This window comes from Pelobates fuscus, chromosome 3, assembly GCF_036172605.1.
Source record: "Pelobates fuscus isolate aPelFus1 chromosome 3, aPelFus1.pri, whole genome shotgun sequence".
NCBI lineage: Eukaryota > Metazoa > Chordata > Amphibia > Anura > Pelobatidae > Pelobates > Pelobates fuscus.
The window spans coordinates 394544576-394561395 of NC_086319.1; the positions used below are offsets into that span (position 1 = coordinate 394544576).

Here is a 16820-nt window from a genome sequence, read left to right on the forward strand (position 1 = left end):
CAAATACATTTTGGAATTCTCAAAGTGAGATGTTGTTTTATCCAATTAGGTAGACGATTCCTTTGGAGTAAGCACAAATACATTTATGGAATTATAAAAGTGAGTTGTTGTTTTATCCAATTAAGTAGACGTTTTAAGAAATGTTTTGGGTGATTTAACTGGAACACGTACAGTTGGTTTCATTTTTTTCTGCTTTTTTTTCACGGTGGGGGTAAATTGTCGAAGCGTGACGAGTACCTGCAATTTCTGTTGTTGTTGTTTGAAAACCACAAAGGACTAGAGGTCTTCTACCGAGACTTGAGAAGAGGAGATTTTACCTGCAGCAGAGGAATGATTCATTTGCAGTAAGTACAAATACATTTTGGAATTCTCAAAGTGAGATGTTGTTTTATCCAATTAGGTAGACGATTCCTTTGGAGTAAGCACAAATAAATTTATGGAATTATCAAAGTGAGTTGTTGTTTTATCCAATTAAGTAGACGTTTTAAGAAATGTTTTGGGTGATTTAACTGGAACACGTACAGTTGGTTTCATTTTTTTCTGCTTTTTTTTCACGGTGGGGGTAAATTGTCGAAGCGTGACGAGTACCTGCAATTTCTGTTGTTGTTGTTTGAAAACCACAAAGGACTAGAGGTCTTCTACCGAGACTTGAGAAGAGGAGATTTTACCTGCAGCAGAGGAATGATTCATTTGCAGTAAGTACAAATACATTTTGGAATTCTCAAAGTGAGATGTTGTTTTATCCAATTAGGTAGACGATTCCTTTGGAGTAAGCACAAATACATTTATGGAATTATCAAAGTGAGTTGTTGTTTTATCCAATTAAGTAGACATTTGAAGAAATGTTTTGGGTGATTTAACTGGAACACGTACAGTTGGTTTAATTTTTTTCTGCCTTTTTTCACGGTGGGGGTAAATTGTCTGTCGAAGCGTGACGAGTACCTGCAATTTCTGTTGTTGTTGTTTAAAAACCACAAAGGACTAGAGGTCTTCTACCGAGACTTGAGAAGAGGAGATTTTACCTGCAGCAGAGGAATGATTCATTTGCAGTAAGTACAAATACATTTTGGAATTCTCAAAGTGAGGTGTTGTTTTATCCAATTCAGTAGACGTCTTAAGAAATGTTTTGGGTGCTTTAAAGCTGAAGCAGGCTGTTCTTTTCTATAAGAGTTATTATTGGCTTGATTAACAGCTGTTCATGCGTGGCAAATTTTACTTGCCACTTTGAAGTAAAAAAAAGCCCATTTTAAATCCCAGACGAAAAGAGCCATGAACGTGACTCTGTTTTCAGTGATCATATGAGTTGACAAATGGACAATTTGGCCTTTATGAATAATGCACAATACACTAAAAAAGGAATATTTGGCAGCGGTGGGATTTGAACCCACGCCTCCAAAGAGACTGGAGCCTAAATCCAGCGCCTTAGACCGCTCGGCCACGCTACCTTCTATTACAGGCACACAGCTTATTAGCAGGAACACGTACAGTTGGTTTCAGTTTTTTTCCCACTTCTTTTCACGGTGGGGTTAAATTGTCTGTCGAAGGGTCACAAGTACCTGCAATTTCTGTTGTTGTTGTGTGAAAACCACAAAGGACAAGAAATCTTCGACTGAGACTTGAGTAGAGGAGATTTTACCTACAGCAGAGGAATGATTCTTTTGAAGTAAGTACAAATACATTTTGGAATTCTCAAAGTGAGATGTTGTTTTATCCAATTAGGTAGACAATTCCTTTGGAGTAAGCACAAATACATTTATGGAATTATAAAAGTGAGTTGTTGTTTTATCCAATTAAGTAGACGTTTTAAGAAATGTTTTGGATGATTTAACTGGAACACGTACAGTTGGTTTCATTTTTTTCTGCTTTTTTTTCACGGTGGGGGTAAATTGTCGAAGCGTGACGAGTACCTGCAATTTCTGTTGTTGTTGTTTGAAAACCACAAAGGACTAGAGGTCTTCTACCGAGACTTGAGAAGAGGAGATTTTACCTGCAGCAGAGGAATGATTCATTTGCAGTAAGTACAAATACATTTTGGAATTCTCAAAGTGAGATGTTGTTTTATCCAATTAGGTAGACGATTCCTTTGGAGTAAGCACAAATAAATTTATGGAATTATCAAAGTGAGTTGTTGTTTTATCCAATTAAGTAGACGTTTTAAGAAATGTTTTGGGTGATTTAACTGGAACACGTACAGTTGGTTTCATTTTTTTCTGCTTTTTTTTCACGGTGGGGGTAAATTGTCGAAGCGTGACGAGTACCTGCAATTTCTGTTGTTGTTGTTTGAAAACCACAAAGGACTAGAGGTCTTCTACCGAGACTTGAGAAGAGGAGATTTTACCTGCAGCAGAGGAATGATTCATTTGCAGTAAGTACAAATACATTTTGGAATTCTCAAAGTGAGGTTTTGTTTTATCCAATTCAGTAGACGTCTTAAGAAATGTTTTGGGTGCTTTAAAGCTGAAGCAGGATGTTCTTTTCTATAAGAGTTATTATTGGCTTGATTAACAGCTGTTCATGCGTGGCAAATTTTACTTGCCACTTTGAAGTAAAAAAAAGCCAATTTTAAATCCCAGACAAAAAGAGCCATGAACGTGACTCTGTTTTCAGTGATCATATGAGTTGACAAATGGACAATTTGGCCTTTATGAATAATGCACAATACACTAAAAATGTAATATTTGGCAGCAGTGGGATTTGAACCCATGCCTCCAAAGAGACTGGAGCCTAAATCCAGCGCCTTAGACCGCTCAGCCACGCTACCTTCGATTACAGGCACACAGCTTATTAGCAGGAACACGTACAGTTGGTTTCAGTTTTTTTCCCACTTCTTTTCACGGTGGGGTTAAATTGTCTGTCGAAGGGTCACAAGTACCTGCCATTTCTGTTGTTGTTGTTTGAAAACCACAAAGGACAAGAAATCTTCGACTGAGACTTGAGTAGAGGAGATTTTACCTACAGCAGAGGAATGATTCCTTTGAAGTAAGTACAAATACATTTTGGAATTCTCAAAGTGAGATGTTGTTTTATCCAATTAGGTAGACGATTCCTTTGGAGTAAGCACAAATACATTTATGGAATTATCAAAGTGAGTTGTTGTTTTATCCAATTAAGTAGACGTTTGAAGAAATGTTTTGGGTGATTTAACTGGAACACGTACAGTTGGTTTAATTTTTTTCTGCCTTTTTTCACGGTGGGGGTAAATTGTCTGTCGAAGCGTGACGAGTACCTGCAATTTCTGTTGTTGTTGTTTAAAAACCACAAAGGACTAGAGGTCTTCTACCGAGACTTGAGAAGAGGAGATTTTACCTGCAGCAGAGGAATGATTCATTTGCAGTAAGTACAAATACATTTTGGAATTCTCAAAGTGAGGTGTTGTTTTATCCAATTCAGTAGACGTCTTAAGAAATGTTTTGGGTGCTTTAAAGCTGAAGCAGGCTGTTCTTTTCTATAAGAGTTATTATTGGCTTGATTAACAGCTGTTCATGCGTGGCAAATTTTACTTGCCACTTTGAAGTAAAAAAAAGCCCATTTTAAATCCCAGACGAAAAGAGCCATGAACGTGACTCTGTTTTCAGTGATTATATGAGTTGACAAATGGACAATTTGGCCTTTATGAATAATGCACAATACACTAAAAAAGGAATATTTGGCAGCGGTGGGATTTGAACCCACGCCTCCAAAGAGACTGGAGCCTAAATCCAGCGCCTTAGACCGCTTGGCCACGCTACCTTCTATTACAGGCACACAGCTTATTAGCAGGAACACGTACAGTTGGTTTCAGTTTTTTTCCCACTTCTTTTCACGGTGGGGTTAAATTGTCTGTCGAAGGGTCACAAGTACCTGCAATTTCTGTTGTTGTTGTGTGAAAACCACAAAGGACAAGAAATCTTCGACTGAGACTTGAGTAGAGGAGATTTTACCTACAGCAGAGGAATGATTCTTTTGAAGTAAGTACAAATACATTTTGGAATTCTCAAAGTGAGATGTTGTTTTATCCAATTAGGTAGACAATTCCTTTGGAGTAAGCACAAATACATTTATGGAATTATAAAAGTGAGTTGTTGTTTTATCCAATTAAGTAGACGGTTTAAGAAATGTTTTGGGTGATTTAACTGGAACACGTACAGTTGGTTTCATTTTTTTCTGCCTTTTTTTCACGGTGGGGGTAAATTGTCTGTCGAAGCGTGACGAATACCTGCAATTTCTGTTGTTGTTGTTTGAAAACCACAAAGGACTAAAAGGTCTTCTACCGAGACTTGAGAAGAGGAGATTTTACCTGCAGCAGAGGAATGATTCATTTGCAGTAAGTACAAATACATTTTGGAATTCTCAAAGTGAGGTGTTGTTTTATCCAATTCAGTAGACGTCTTAAGAAATGTTTTGGGTGCTTTAAAGCTGAAGCAAGATGTTCTTTTCTATAAGAGTTATTATTGGCTTGATTAACAGCTGTTCATGCGTGGCAAATTTTACTTGCCACTTTGAAGTAAAATTGTGAGAAGCAGGAACACGTACAGTTGGTTTCATTTTTTTTCCCACTTCTTTTCACGGTGGGGTTAAATTGTCTGTCGAAGGGTCACAAGTACCTGCAATTTCTGTTGTTGTTGTTTGAAAACCACAAAGGACAAGAAATCTTCGACTGAGACTTGAGTAGAGGAGGTTTTACCTACAGCAGAGGAATGATTCCTTTGAAGTAAGTACAAATACATTTTGGAATTCTCAAAGTGAGATGTTGTTTTATCCAATTAGGTAGACGATTCCTTTGGAGTAAGCACAAATACATTTATGGAATTATCAAAGTGAGTTGTTGTTTTATCCAATTAAGTAGACGTTTTAAGAAATGTTTTGGGTGATTTAACTGGAACACGTACAGTTGGTTTAATTTTTTTCTGCCTTTTTTTCACGGTGGGGGTAAATTGTCTGTCGAAGCGTGACGAATACCTGCAATTTCTGTTGTTGTTGTTTGAAAACCACAAAGGACTAGAGGTCTTCTACCGAGACTTGAGAAGAGGAGATTTTACCTGCAGCAGAGGAATGATTCATTTGCAGTAAGTACAAATACATTTTGGAATTCTCAAAGTGAGGTGTTGTTTTATCCAATTCAGTAGACGTCTTAAGAAATGTTTTGGGTGCTTTAAAGCTGAAGCAGGATGTTCTTTTCTATTAGAGTTATTATTGGCTTGATTAACAGCTGTTCATGCGTGGCAAATTTTACTTGCCACTTTGAAGTAAAAAAAAAGCCCATTTTAAATGCCAGACGAAAAGAGCCATGAACGTGACTCTGTTTTCAGTGATCATATGAGTTGAAAAATGGACAATTTGGCCTTTATGAATAATGCACAATATACTAAAAATTTAATATTTGGCAGCGGTGGGATTTGAACCCACGCCTCCAAAGAGACTGGAGCCTAAATCCAGCGCCTTAGACCGCTCGGCCACGCTACCTCCGATTACAGGCACACAGCTTATTAGCAGGAACACGTACAGTTGGTTTCAGTTTTTTTCCCACTTCTTTTCACGGTGGGGTTAAATTGTCTGTCGAAGGGTCACAAGTACCTGCCATTTCTGTTGTTGTTGTTTGAAAACCACAAAGGACAAGAAATCTTCGACTGAGACTTGAGTAGAGGAGATTTTACCTACAGCAGAGGAATGATTCTTTTGAAGTAAGTACAAATACATTTTGGAATTCTCAAAGTGAGATGTTGTTTTATCCAATTAGGTAGACGATTCCTTTGGAGTAAGCACAAATACATTTATGGAATTATAAAAGTGAGTTGTTGTTTTATCCAATTAAGTAGACGTTTTAAGAAATGTTTTGGGTGATTTAACTGGAACACGTACAGTTGGTTTCATTTTTTTCTGCTTTTTTTTCACGGTGGGGGTAAATTGTCGAAGCGTGACGAGTACCTGCAATTTCTGTTGTTGTTGTTTGAAAACCACAAAGGACTAGAGGTCTTCTACCGAGACTTGAGAAGAGGAGATTTTACCTGCAGCAGAGGAATGATTCATTTGCAGTAAGTACAAATACATTTTGGAATTCTCAAAGTGAGATGTTGTTTTATCCAATTAGGTAGACGATTCCTTTGGAGTAAGCACAAATAAATTTATGGAATTATCAAAGTGAGTTGTTGTTTTATCCAATTAAGTAGACGTTTTAAGAAATGTTTTGGGTGATTTAACTGGAACACGTACAGTTGGTTTCATTTTTTTCTGCTTTTTTTTCACGGTGGGGGTAAATTGTCGAAGCGTGACGAGTACCTGCAATTTCTGTTGTTGTTGTTTGAAAACCACAAAGGACTAGAGGTCTTCTACCGAGACTTGAGAAGAGGAGATTTTACCTGCAGCAGAGGAATGATTCATTTGCAGTAAGTACAAATACATTTTGGAATTCTCAAAGTGAGGTTTTGTTTTATCCAATTCAGTAGACGTCTTAAGAAATGTTTTGGGTGCTTTAAAGCTGAAGCAGGATGTTCTTTTCTATAAGAGTTATTATTGGCTTGATTAACAGCTGTTCATGCGTGGCAAATTTTACTTGCCACTTTGAAGTAAAAAAAAGCCCATTTTAAATCCCAGACAAAAAGAGCCATGAACGTGACTCTGTTTTCAGTGATCATATGAGTTGACAAATGGACAATTTGGCCTTTATGAATAATGCACAATACACTAAAAATGTAATATTTGGCAGCAGTGGGATTTGAACCCATGCCTCCAAAGAGACTGGAGCCTAAATCCAGCGCCTTAGACCGCTCGGCCACGCTACCTTCGATTACAGGCACACAGCTTATTAGCAGGAACACGTACAGTTGGTTTCAGTTTTTTTCCCACTTCTTTTCACGGTGGGGTTAAATTGTCTGTCGAAGGGTCACAAGTACCTGCCATTTCTGTTGTTGTTGTTTGAAAACCACAAAGGACAAGAAATCTTCGACTGAGACTTGAGTAGAGGAGATTTTACCTACAGCAGAGGAATGATTCCTTTGAAGTAAGTACAAATACATTTTGGAATTCTCAAAGTGAGATGTTGTTTTATCCAATTAGGTAGACGATTCCTTTGGAGTAAGCACAAATACATTTATGGAATTATCAAAGTGAGTTGTTGTTTTATCCAATTAAGTAGACGTTTGAAGAAATGTTTTGGGTGATTTAACTGGAACACGTACAGTTGGTTTAATTTTTTTCTGCCTTTTTTCACGGTGGGGGTAAATTGTCTGTCGAAGCGTGACGAGTACCTGCAATTTCTGTTGTTGTTGTTTAAAAACCACAAAGGACTAGAGGTCTTCTACCGAGACTTGAGAAGAGGAGATTTTACCTGCAGCAGAGGAATGATTCATTTGCAGTAAGTACAAATACATTTTGGAATTCTCAAAGTGAGGTGTTGTTTTATCCAATTCAGTAGACGTCTTAAGAAATGTTTTGGGTGCTTTAAAGCTGAAGCAGGCTGTTCTTTTCTATAAGAGTTATTATTGGCTTGATTAACAGCTGTTCATGCGTGGCAAATTTTACTTGCCACTTTGAAGTAAAAAAAAGCCCATTTTAAATCCCAGACGAAAAGAGCCATGAACGTGACTCTGTTTTCAGTGATCATATGAGTTGACAAATGGACAATTTGGCCTTTATGAATAATGCACAATACACTAAAAAAGGAATATTTGGCAGTGGTGGGATTTGAACCCACGCCTCCAAAGAGACTGGAGCCTAAATCCAGCGCCTTAGACCGCTCGGCCACGCTACCTTCTATTACAGGCACACAGCTTATTAGCAGGAACACGTACAGTTGGTTTCAGTTTTTTTCCCACTTCTTTTCACGGTGGGGTTAAATTGTCTGTCGAAGGGTCACAAGTACCTGCAATTTCTGTTGTTGTTGTGTGAAAACCACAAAGGACAAGAAATCTTCGACTGAGACTTGAGTAGAGGAGATTTTACCTACAGCAGAGGAATGATTCTTTTGAAGTAAGTACAAATACATTTTGGAATTCTCAAAGTGAGATGTTGTTTTATCCAGTTAGGTAGACGATTCCTTTGGAGTAAGCACAAATACATTTATGGAATTATAAAAGTGAGTTGTTGTTTTATCCAATTAAGTAGACGGTTTAAGAAATGTTTTGGGTGATTTAACTGGAACACGTACAGTTGGTTTCATTTTTTTCTGCCTTTTTTTCACGGTGGGGGTAAATTGTCTGTCGAAGCGTGACGAATACCTGCAATTTCTGTTGTTGTTGTTTGAAAACCACAAAGGACTAGAGGTCTTCTACCGAGACTTGAGAAGAGGAGATTTTACCTGCAGCAGAGGAATGATTCATTTGCAGTAAGTACAAATACATTTTGGAATTCTCAAAGTGAGGTGTTGTTTTATCCAATTCAGTAGACGTCTTAAGAAATGTTTTGGGTGCTTTAAAGCTGAAGCAAGATGTTCTTTTCTATAAGAGTTATTATTGGCTTGATTAACAGCTGTTCATGCGTGGCAAATTTTACTTGCCACTTTGAAGTAAAATTGTGAGAAGCAGGAACACGTACAGTTGGTTTCATTTTTTTTCCCACTTCTTTTCACGGTGGGGTTAAATTGTCTGTCGAAGGGTCACAAGTACCTGCAATTTCTGTTGTTGTTGTTTGAAAACCACAAAGGACAAGAAATCTTCGACTGAGACTTGAGTAGAGGAGATTTTACCTGCAGCAGAGGAATGATTCCTTTGAAGTAAGTACAAATACATTTTGGAATTCTCAAAGTGAGATGTTGTTTTATCCAATTAGGTAGACGATTCCTTTGGAGTAAGCACAAATACATTTATGTGATTATCAAAGTGAGTTTTTGTTTTATCCAATTAAGTAGACTTTTTAAGAAATGTTTTGGGTGATTTAACTGGAACACGTACAGTTGGTTTCATTTTTTTCTGCCTTTTTTTCACGGTGGGGGTAAATTGTCTGTCGAAGCGTGCCGAGTACCTGCAATTTCTGTTGTTGTTGTTTGAAAACCACAAAGGACTAGAGGTCTTCTACCGAGACTTGAGAAGAGGAGATTTTACCTGCAGCAGAGGAATGATTCATTTGCAGTAAGTACAAATACATTTTGGAATTCTCAAAGTGAGGTGTTGTTTTATCCAATTAAGTAGACGTTTTAAGAAATGTTTTGGGTGATTTAACTGGAACACGTACAGTTGGTTTCATTTTTTTCTGCCTTTTTTTCACGGTGGGGGTAAATTGTCTGTCGAAGCGTGCCGAGTACCTGCAATTTCTGTTGTTGTTGTTTGAAAACCACAAAGGACCAGAGGTCTTCTACCGAGACTTGAGAAGAGGAGATTTTACCTGCAGCAGAGGAATGATTCATTTGCAGTAAGTACAAATACATTTTGGAATTCTCAAAATGAGGTGTAGTTTTATCCAATTCAGTAGACGTCTTAAGAAATGTTTTGGGTGCTTTAAAGCTGAAGCCGGATGTTCTTTTCTATAAGAGTTATTATTGGCTTGATTAACAGCTGTTCATGCGTGGCAAATTTTACTTGCCACTTTGAAGTAAAAAAAAGCCCATTTTAAATCCCAGACGAAAAGAGCCTTGAACGTGACTCTGTTTTGAGTGATCATATGAGTTGACAAATGGCCAATTTGGCCTTTATGATTAATGTACAATACACTAAAATGTAATATTTGGCAGCGGTGGGATTTGAACCCACGCCTCCAAAGAGACTGTAGCCTAAATCCAGCGCCTCAGACCGCTCGGCCACGCTACCTTCGATTAGAGGCACACAGCTTATTATCAGGAACACGTACAGTTGGTTTCAGTTGTTTTCCCACTTCTTTTCACGGTGGGGTTAAATTGTCTGTCGAAGGGTCACAAGTACCTGATATTTCTGTTGTTGTTGTTTGAAAACCACAAAGGACAAGAAATCTTCGACTGAGACTTGAGTAGAGGAGATTTTACCTGCAGCAGAGGAATGATTCCTTTGAAGTAAGTACAAATACATTTTGGAATTCTCAAAGTGAGATATTGTTTTATCCAAATAGGTAGGCGATTCCTTTGGAGTAAGCACAAATACATTTATGGAATTATCAAAGTGAGTTTTTGTTTTATCGAATTAAGTAGACGTTTTAAGAAATGTTTTGTGTGATTTAACTGGAACACGTACAGTTGGTTTCATTTTTTTCTGCCTTTTTTTCACGGTGGGGGTAAATTGTCTGTCGAAGCGTGCCGAGTACCTGCAATTTCTGTTGTTGTTGTTTGAAAACCACAAAGGACTAGAGGTCTTCTACCGAGACTTGAGAAGAGGAGATTTTACCTGCAGCAGAGGAATGATTCATTTGCAGTAAGTACAAATACATTTTGGAATTCTCAAAGTGAGGTGTTGTTTTATCCAATTCAGTAGACGTCTTAAGAAATGTTTTGGGTGCTTTAAAGCTGAAGCAGGATGTTCTTTTCTATAAGAGTTATTATTGGCTTGATTAACAGCTGTTCATGCGTGGCAAATTTTACTTGCCACTTTGAAGTAAAAAAAAAAGCCCATTTTAAATCCCAGACGAAACGAGCCATGAACGTGACTATGTTTTCAGTGATCATATGAGTTGAAAAATTGACAATTTGGCCTTTATGATTAATGTACAATACACTAAAATGTAATATTTGGCAGCGGTGGGATTTGAACCCACGCCTCCAAAGAGACTGTAGCCTAAATCCAGCGCCTCAGACCGCTCGGCCACGCTACCTTCGATTAGAGGCACACAGCTTATTATCAGGAACACGTACAGTTGGTTTCAGTTTTTTTCCCACTTCTTTTCACGGTGGGGTTAAATTGTCTGTCGAAGGGTCACAAGTACCTGCAATTTCTGTTGTTGTTGTTTGAAAACCACAAAGGACAAGAAATCTTCGACTGAGACTTGAGTAGAGGAGATTTTACCTACAGCAGAGGAATGATTCCTTTGAAGTAAGTACAAATACATTTCGAATTCTCAAAGTGAGATATTGTTTTATCCAATTAGGTAGACGATTCCTTTGGAGTAAGCACAAATACATTTATGGAATTATCAAAGTGAGTTGTTGTTTTATCCAATTAAGTAGACGTTTTAAGAAATGTTTTGGGTGATTTAACTGGAACACGTACAGTTGGTTTCATTTTTTTCTGCCTTTTTTCACGGTGGGGGTAAATTGTCTTTCGAAGCGTGACGAGTACCTGCAATTTCTGTTGTTGTCGTTTAAAAACCACAATGGACTAGAGGTCTTCTACCGAGACTTGAGAAGAGGAGATTTTACCTGCAGCAGAGGAATGATTCATTTGCAGTAAGTACAAATACATTTTGGAATTCTCAAAGTGAGGTGTTGTTTTATCCAATTCAGTAGACGTCTTAAGAAATGTTTTGGGTGCTTTAAAGCTGAAGCAGGATGTTCTTTTCTATAAGAGTTATTATTGGCTTGATTAACAGCTGTTCATTCGTGGCAAATTTTACTTGCCACTTTGAAGTAAAAAAAAAGCCAATTTTAAATCCCAAACAAAACGAGCCATGAACGTGACTCTGTTTTCAGTGATCATATGAGTTGACAAATGGACAATTTGGCCTTTATGAATAATGCACAATACACTAAAAATGTAATATTTGGCAGCGGTGGGATTTGAACCCACGCCTCCAAAGAGACTGGAGCCTAAATCCAGCGCCTTAGACCGCTCGGCCACGCTACCTTCGATTACAGGCACACAGCTTATTATCAGGAACACGTACAGTTGGTTTCAGTTTTTTTCCCACTTCTTTTCACGGTGGGGTTAAATTGTCTGTCGAAGGGTCACAAGTACCTGCAATTTCTATTGTTGTTGTTTGAAAACCACAAAGGACAAGAAATCTTCGACTGAGACTTGAGTAGAGGAGATTTTACCTACAGCAGAGGAATGATTCCTTTGAAGTAAGTACAAATACATTTTGGAATTCTTAAAGTGAGATGTTGTTTTATCCAATTAGGTAGACGATTCCTTTGGAGTAAGCACAAATACATTTATGGAATTATCAAAGTGAGTTGTTGTTTTATCCAATTAAGTAGACGTTTTAAGAAATGTTTTGGGTGATTTAACTGGAACACGTACAGTTGGTTTCATTTTTTTCTGCCTTTTTTTCACGGTGGGGGTAAATTGTCTTTCGAAGCGTGACGAGTACCTGCAATTTCTGTTGTTGTCGTTTAAAAACCACAATGGACTAGAGGTCTTCTACCGAGACTTGAGAAGAGGAGATTTTACCTGCAGCAGAGGAATGATTCATTTGCAGTAAGTACAAATACATTTTGGAATTCTGAAAGTGAGGTGTTGTTTTATCCAATTCAGTAGACGTCTTAAGAAATGTTTTGGGTGCTTTAAAGCTGAAGCAGGATGTTCTTTTCTATAAGAGTTATTATTGGCTTGATTAACAGCTGTTCATGCGTGGCAAATTTTACTTGCCACTTGGAAGTAAAAAAAAAAGCCCATTTTAAATCCCAAACAAAAAGAGCCATGAACGTGACTCTGTTTTCAGTGATCATATGAGTTGACAAATGGACAATTTGGCCTTTATGAATAATGCACAATACACTAAAAATGTAATATTTGGCAGCGGTGGGATTTGAACCCACGCCTCCAAAGAGACTGGAGCCTAAATCCAGCGCCTTAGACCGCTCGGCCACGCTACCTTCGATTACAGGCACACAGCTTATTATCAGGAACACGTACAGTTGGTTTCAGTTTTTTTCCCACTTCTTTTCACGGTGGGGTTAAATTGTCTGTCGAAGGGTCACAAGTACCTGCAATTTCTATTGTTGTTGTTTGAAAACCACAAAGGACAAGAAATCTTCGACTGAGACTTGAGTAGAGGAGATTTTACCTACAGCAGAGGAATGATTCCTTTGAAGTAAGTACAAATACATTTTGGAATTCTCAAAGTGAGATGTTGTTTTATCCAATTAGGTAGACGATTCCTTTGGAGTAAGCACAAATACATTTATGGAATTATCAAAGTGTTTCAGGTTTCAGTTTTTTTCCCACTTCTTTTCACGGTGGGGTTAAATTGTCTGTCGAAGGGTCACAAGTACCTGCAATTTCTGTTGTTGTTGTTTGAAAACCACAAAGGACAAGAAATCTTCGACTGAGACTTGAGTAGAGGAGATTTTACCTACAGCAGAGGAATGATTCCTTTGAAGTAAGTACAAATACATTTTGGAATTCTCAAAGTGAGATGTTGTTTTATCCAATTAGGTAGACGATTCCTTTGGAGTAAGCACAAATACATTTATGGAATTATCAAAGTGAGTTGTTGTTTTATCCAATTAAGTAGACGTTTTAAGAAATGTTTTGGGTGATTTAACTGGAACACGTACAGTTGGTTTCATTTTTTTCTGCCTTTTTTTCACGGTGGGGGTAAATTGTCTTTCGAAGCGTGACGAGTACCTGCAATTTCTGTTGTTGTCGTTTAAAAACCACAATGGACTAGAGGTCTTCTACCGAGACTTGAGAAGAGGAGATTTTACCTGCAGCAGAGGAATGATTCATTTGCAGTAAGTACAAATACATTTTGGAATTCTCAAAGTGAGGTGTTGTTTTATCCAATTCAGTAGACGTCTTAAGAAATGTTTTGGGTGCTTTAAAGCTGAAGCAGGATGTTCTTTTCTATAAGAGTTTTTATTGGCTTGATTAACAGCTGTTCATGCGTGGCAAATTTTACTTGCCACTTTGAAGTAAAAAAAAGCCCATTTTAAATCCCAAACAAAAAGAGCCATGAACGTGACTCTGTTTTCAGTGATCATATGAGTTGACAAATGGACAATTTGGCCTTTATGAATAATGCACAATACACTAAAAATGTAATATTTGGCAGCAGTGGGATTTGAACCCACGCCTCCAAAGAGACTGGAGCCTAAATCCAGCGCCTTAGACCGCTCGGCCACGCTACCTTCGATTACAGGCACACAGCTTATTATCAGGAACACGTACAGTTGGTTTCAGTTTTTTTCCCACTTCTTTTCACGGTGGGGTTAAATTGTCTGTCGAAGGGTCACAAGTACCTGCAATTTCTATTGTTGTTGTTTGAAAACCACAAAGGACAAGAAATCTTCGACTGAGACTTGAGTAGAGGAGATTTTACCTACAGCAGAGGAATGATTCCTTTGAAGTAAGTACAAATACATTTTGGAATTCTCAAAGTGAGATGTTGTTTTATCCAATTAGGTAGACGATTCCTTTGGAGTAAGCACAAATACATTTATGGAATTATCAAAGTGAGTTGTTGTTTTATCCAATTAAGTAGACGTTTTAAGAAATGTTTTGGGTGATTTAACTGGAACACGTACAGTTGGTTTCATTTTTTTCTGCCTTTTTTTCACGGTGGGGGTAAATTGTCTTTCGAAGCGTGACGAGTACCTGCAATTTCTGTTGTTGTCGTTTAAAAACCACAATGGACTAGAGGTCTTCTACCGAGACTTGAGAAGAGGAGATTTTACCTGCAGCAGAGGAATGATTCATTTGCAGTAAGTACAAATACATTTTGGAATTCTCAAAGTGAGGTGTTGTTTTATCCAATTCAGTAGACGTCTTAAGAAATGTTTTGGGTGCTTTAAAGCTGAAGCAGGATGTTCTTTTCTATAAGAGTTATTATTGGCTTGATTAACAGCTGTTCATGCGTGGCAAATTTTACTTGCCACTTGGAAGTAAAAAAAAAAGCCCATTTTAAATCCCAAACAAAAAGAGCCATGAACGTGACTCTGTTTTCAGTGATCATATAAGTTGACAAATGGACAATTTGGCCTTTATGAATAATGCACAATACACTAAAAATGTAATATTTGGCAGCGGTGGGATTTGAACCCACGCCTCCAAAGAGACTGGAGCCTAAATCCAGCGCCTTAGACCGCTCGGCCACGCTACCTTCGATTACAGGCTCACAGCTTATTATCAGGAACACGTACAGTTGGTTTCAGTTTTTTTCCCACTTCTTTTCACGGTGGGGTTAAATTGTCTGTCGAAGGGTCACAAGTACCTGCAATTTCTGTTGTTGTTGTTTGAAAACCACAAAGGACAAGAAATCTTCGACTGAGACTTGAGTAGAGGAGATTTTACCTACAGCAGAGGAATGATTCCTTTGAAGTAAGTACAAATACATTTTGGAATTCTCAAAGTGAGATGTTGTTTTATCCAATTAGGTAGACGATTCCTTTGGAGTAAGCACAAATACATTTATGGAATTATCAAAGTGAGTTGTTGTTTTATCCAATTAAGTAGACGTTTTAAGAAATGTTTTGGGTGATTTAACTGGAACACGTACAGTTGGTTTCATTTTTTTCTGCCTTTTTTTCACGGTGGGGGTAAATTGTCTTTCGAAGCGTGACGAGTACCTGCAATTTCTGTTGTTGTCGTTTAAAAACCACAATGGACTAGAGGTCTTCTACCGAGACTTGAGAAGAGGAGATTTTACCTGCAGCAGAGGAATGATTCATTTGCAGTAAGTACAAATACATTTTGGAATTCTCAAAGTGAGGTGTTGTTTTATCCAATTCAGTAGACGTCTTAAGAAATGTTTTGGGTGCTTTAAAGCTGAAGCAGGATGTTCTTTTCTATAAGAGTTTTTATTGGCTTGATTAACAGCTGTTCATGCGTGGCAAATTTTACTTGCCACTTTGAAGTAAAAAAAAAGCCCATTTTAAATCCCAAACAAAAAGAGCCATGAACGTGACTCTGTTTTCAGTGATCATATGAGTTGACAAATGGACAATTTGGCCTTTATGAATAATGCACAATACACTAAAAATGTAATATTTGGCAGCGGTGGGATTTGAACCCACGCCTCCAAAGAGACTGGAGCCTAAATCCAGCGCCTTAGACCGCTCGGCCACGCTACCTTCGATTACAGGCACACAGCTTATTATCAGGAACACGTACAGTTGGTTTCAGTTTTTTTCCCACTTCTTTTCACGGTGGGGTTAAATTGTCTGTCGAAGGGTCACAAGTACCTGCAATTTCTATTGTTGTTGTTTGAAAACCACAAAGGACAAGAAATCTTCGACTGAGACTTGAGTAGAGGAGATTTTACCTACAGCAGAGGAATGATTCCTTTGAAGTAAGAACAAATACATTTTGGAATTCTCAAAGTGAGATGTTGTTTTATCCAATTAGGTAGACGATTCCTTTGGAGTAAGCACAAATACATTTATGGAATTATCAAAGTGAGTTGTTGTTTTATCCAATTAAGTAGACGTTTTAAGAAATGTTTTGGGTGATTTAACTGGAACACGTACAGTTGGTTTCATTTTTTTCTGCCTTTTTTTCACGGTGGGGGTAAATTGTCTTTCGAAGCGTGACGAGTACCTGCAATTTCTGTTGTTGTCGTTTAAAAACCACAATGGACTAGAGGTCTTCTACCGAGACTTGAGAAGAGGAGATTTTACCTGCAGCAGAGGAATGATTCATTTGCAGTAAGTACAAATACATTTTGGAATTCTCAAAGTGAGGTGTTGTTTTATCCAATTCAGTAGACGTCTTAAGAAATGTTTTGGGTGCTTTAAAGCTGAAGCAGGATGTTCTTTTCTATAAGAGTTATTATTGGCTTGATTAACAGCTGTTCATGCGTGGCAAATTTTACTTGCCACTTGGAAGTAAAAAAAAAAGCCCATTTTAAATCCCAAACAAAAAGAGCCATGAACGTGACTCTGTTTTCAGTGATCATATGAGTTGACAAATGGACAATTTGGCCTTTATGAATAATGCACAATACACTAAAAATGTAATATTTGGCAGCGGTGGGATTTGAACCCACGCCTACAAAGAGACTGGAGCCTAAATCCAGCGCCTTAGACCGCTCGGCCACACTACCTTCGATTACAGGCTCGCAGCTTATTA

The 16820-nt window shown here is 37.9% G+C and overlaps 14 non-coding genes across 14 annotated transcripts; all 14 read right to left on the reverse strand.

The window, feature by feature from the left end:
• Nucleotides 1–1363: 1363 nt before the first annotated feature.
• TRNAL-UAG (transfer RNA leucine (anticodon UAG)) lies at nt 1364–1445 on the reverse strand. Its single transcript has one exon. It is a non-coding gene; the product is annotated as a tRNA-Leu (tRNA).
• Nucleotides 1446–2679: 1234 nt separating this feature from the next.
• Nucleotides 2680–2761, reverse strand: TRNAL-UAG (transfer RNA leucine (anticodon UAG)). The gene has a single exon. It is a non-coding gene; the product is annotated as a tRNA-Leu (tRNA).
• An 886-nt stretch (nt 2762–3647) lies between these two features.
• On the reverse strand, nt 3648–3729 carry TRNAL-UAG (transfer RNA leucine (anticodon UAG)). Its single transcript has one exon. It is a non-coding gene; the product is annotated as a tRNA-Leu (tRNA).
• Nucleotides 3730–5360: 1631 nt separating this feature from the next.
• On the reverse strand, nt 5361–5442 carry TRNAL-UAG (transfer RNA leucine (anticodon UAG)). Its single transcript has one exon. It is a non-coding gene; the product is annotated as a tRNA-Leu (tRNA).
• Nucleotides 5443–6676: 1234 nt separating this feature from the next.
• Nucleotides 6677–6758, reverse strand: TRNAL-UAG (transfer RNA leucine (anticodon UAG)). The gene has a single exon. It is a non-coding gene; the product is annotated as a tRNA-Leu (tRNA).
• Nucleotides 6759–7644: 886 nt separating this feature from the next.
• TRNAL-UAG (transfer RNA leucine (anticodon UAG)) lies at nt 7645–7726 on the reverse strand. The gene has a single exon. It is a non-coding gene; the product is annotated as a tRNA-Leu (tRNA).
• Nucleotides 7727–9634: 1908 nt separating this feature from the next.
• TRNAL-UAG (transfer RNA leucine (anticodon UAG)) lies at nt 9635–9716 on the reverse strand. The gene has a single exon. It is a non-coding gene; the product is annotated as a tRNA-Leu (tRNA).
• Nucleotides 9717–10604: 888 nt separating this feature from the next.
• Nucleotides 10605–10686, reverse strand: TRNAL-UAG (transfer RNA leucine (anticodon UAG)). The gene has a single exon. It is a non-coding gene; the product is annotated as a tRNA-Leu (tRNA).
• An 886-nt stretch (nt 10687–11572) lies between these two features.
• Nucleotides 11573–11654, reverse strand: TRNAL-UAG (transfer RNA leucine (anticodon UAG)). Its single transcript has one exon. It is a non-coding gene; the product is annotated as a tRNA-Leu (tRNA).
• An 889-nt stretch (nt 11655–12543) lies between these two features.
• TRNAL-UAG (transfer RNA leucine (anticodon UAG)) lies at nt 12544–12625 on the reverse strand. Its single transcript has one exon. It is a non-coding gene; the product is annotated as a tRNA-Leu (tRNA).
• Nucleotides 12626–13800: 1175 nt separating this feature from the next.
• Nucleotides 13801–13882, reverse strand: TRNAL-UAG (transfer RNA leucine (anticodon UAG)). The gene has a single exon. It is a non-coding gene; the product is annotated as a tRNA-Leu (tRNA).
• Nucleotides 13883–14771: 889 nt separating this feature from the next.
• TRNAL-UAG (transfer RNA leucine (anticodon UAG)) lies at nt 14772–14853 on the reverse strand. Its single transcript has one exon. It is a non-coding gene; the product is annotated as a tRNA-Leu (tRNA).
• Nucleotides 14854–15741: 888 nt separating this feature from the next.
• TRNAL-UAG (transfer RNA leucine (anticodon UAG)) lies at nt 15742–15823 on the reverse strand. Its single transcript has one exon. It is a non-coding gene; the product is annotated as a tRNA-Leu (tRNA).
• An 889-nt stretch (nt 15824–16712) lies between these two features.
• TRNAL-UAG (transfer RNA leucine (anticodon UAG)) lies at nt 16713–16794 on the reverse strand. The gene has a single exon. It is a non-coding gene; the product is annotated as a tRNA-Leu (tRNA).
• Nucleotides 16795–16820: the final 26 nt, after the last annotated feature.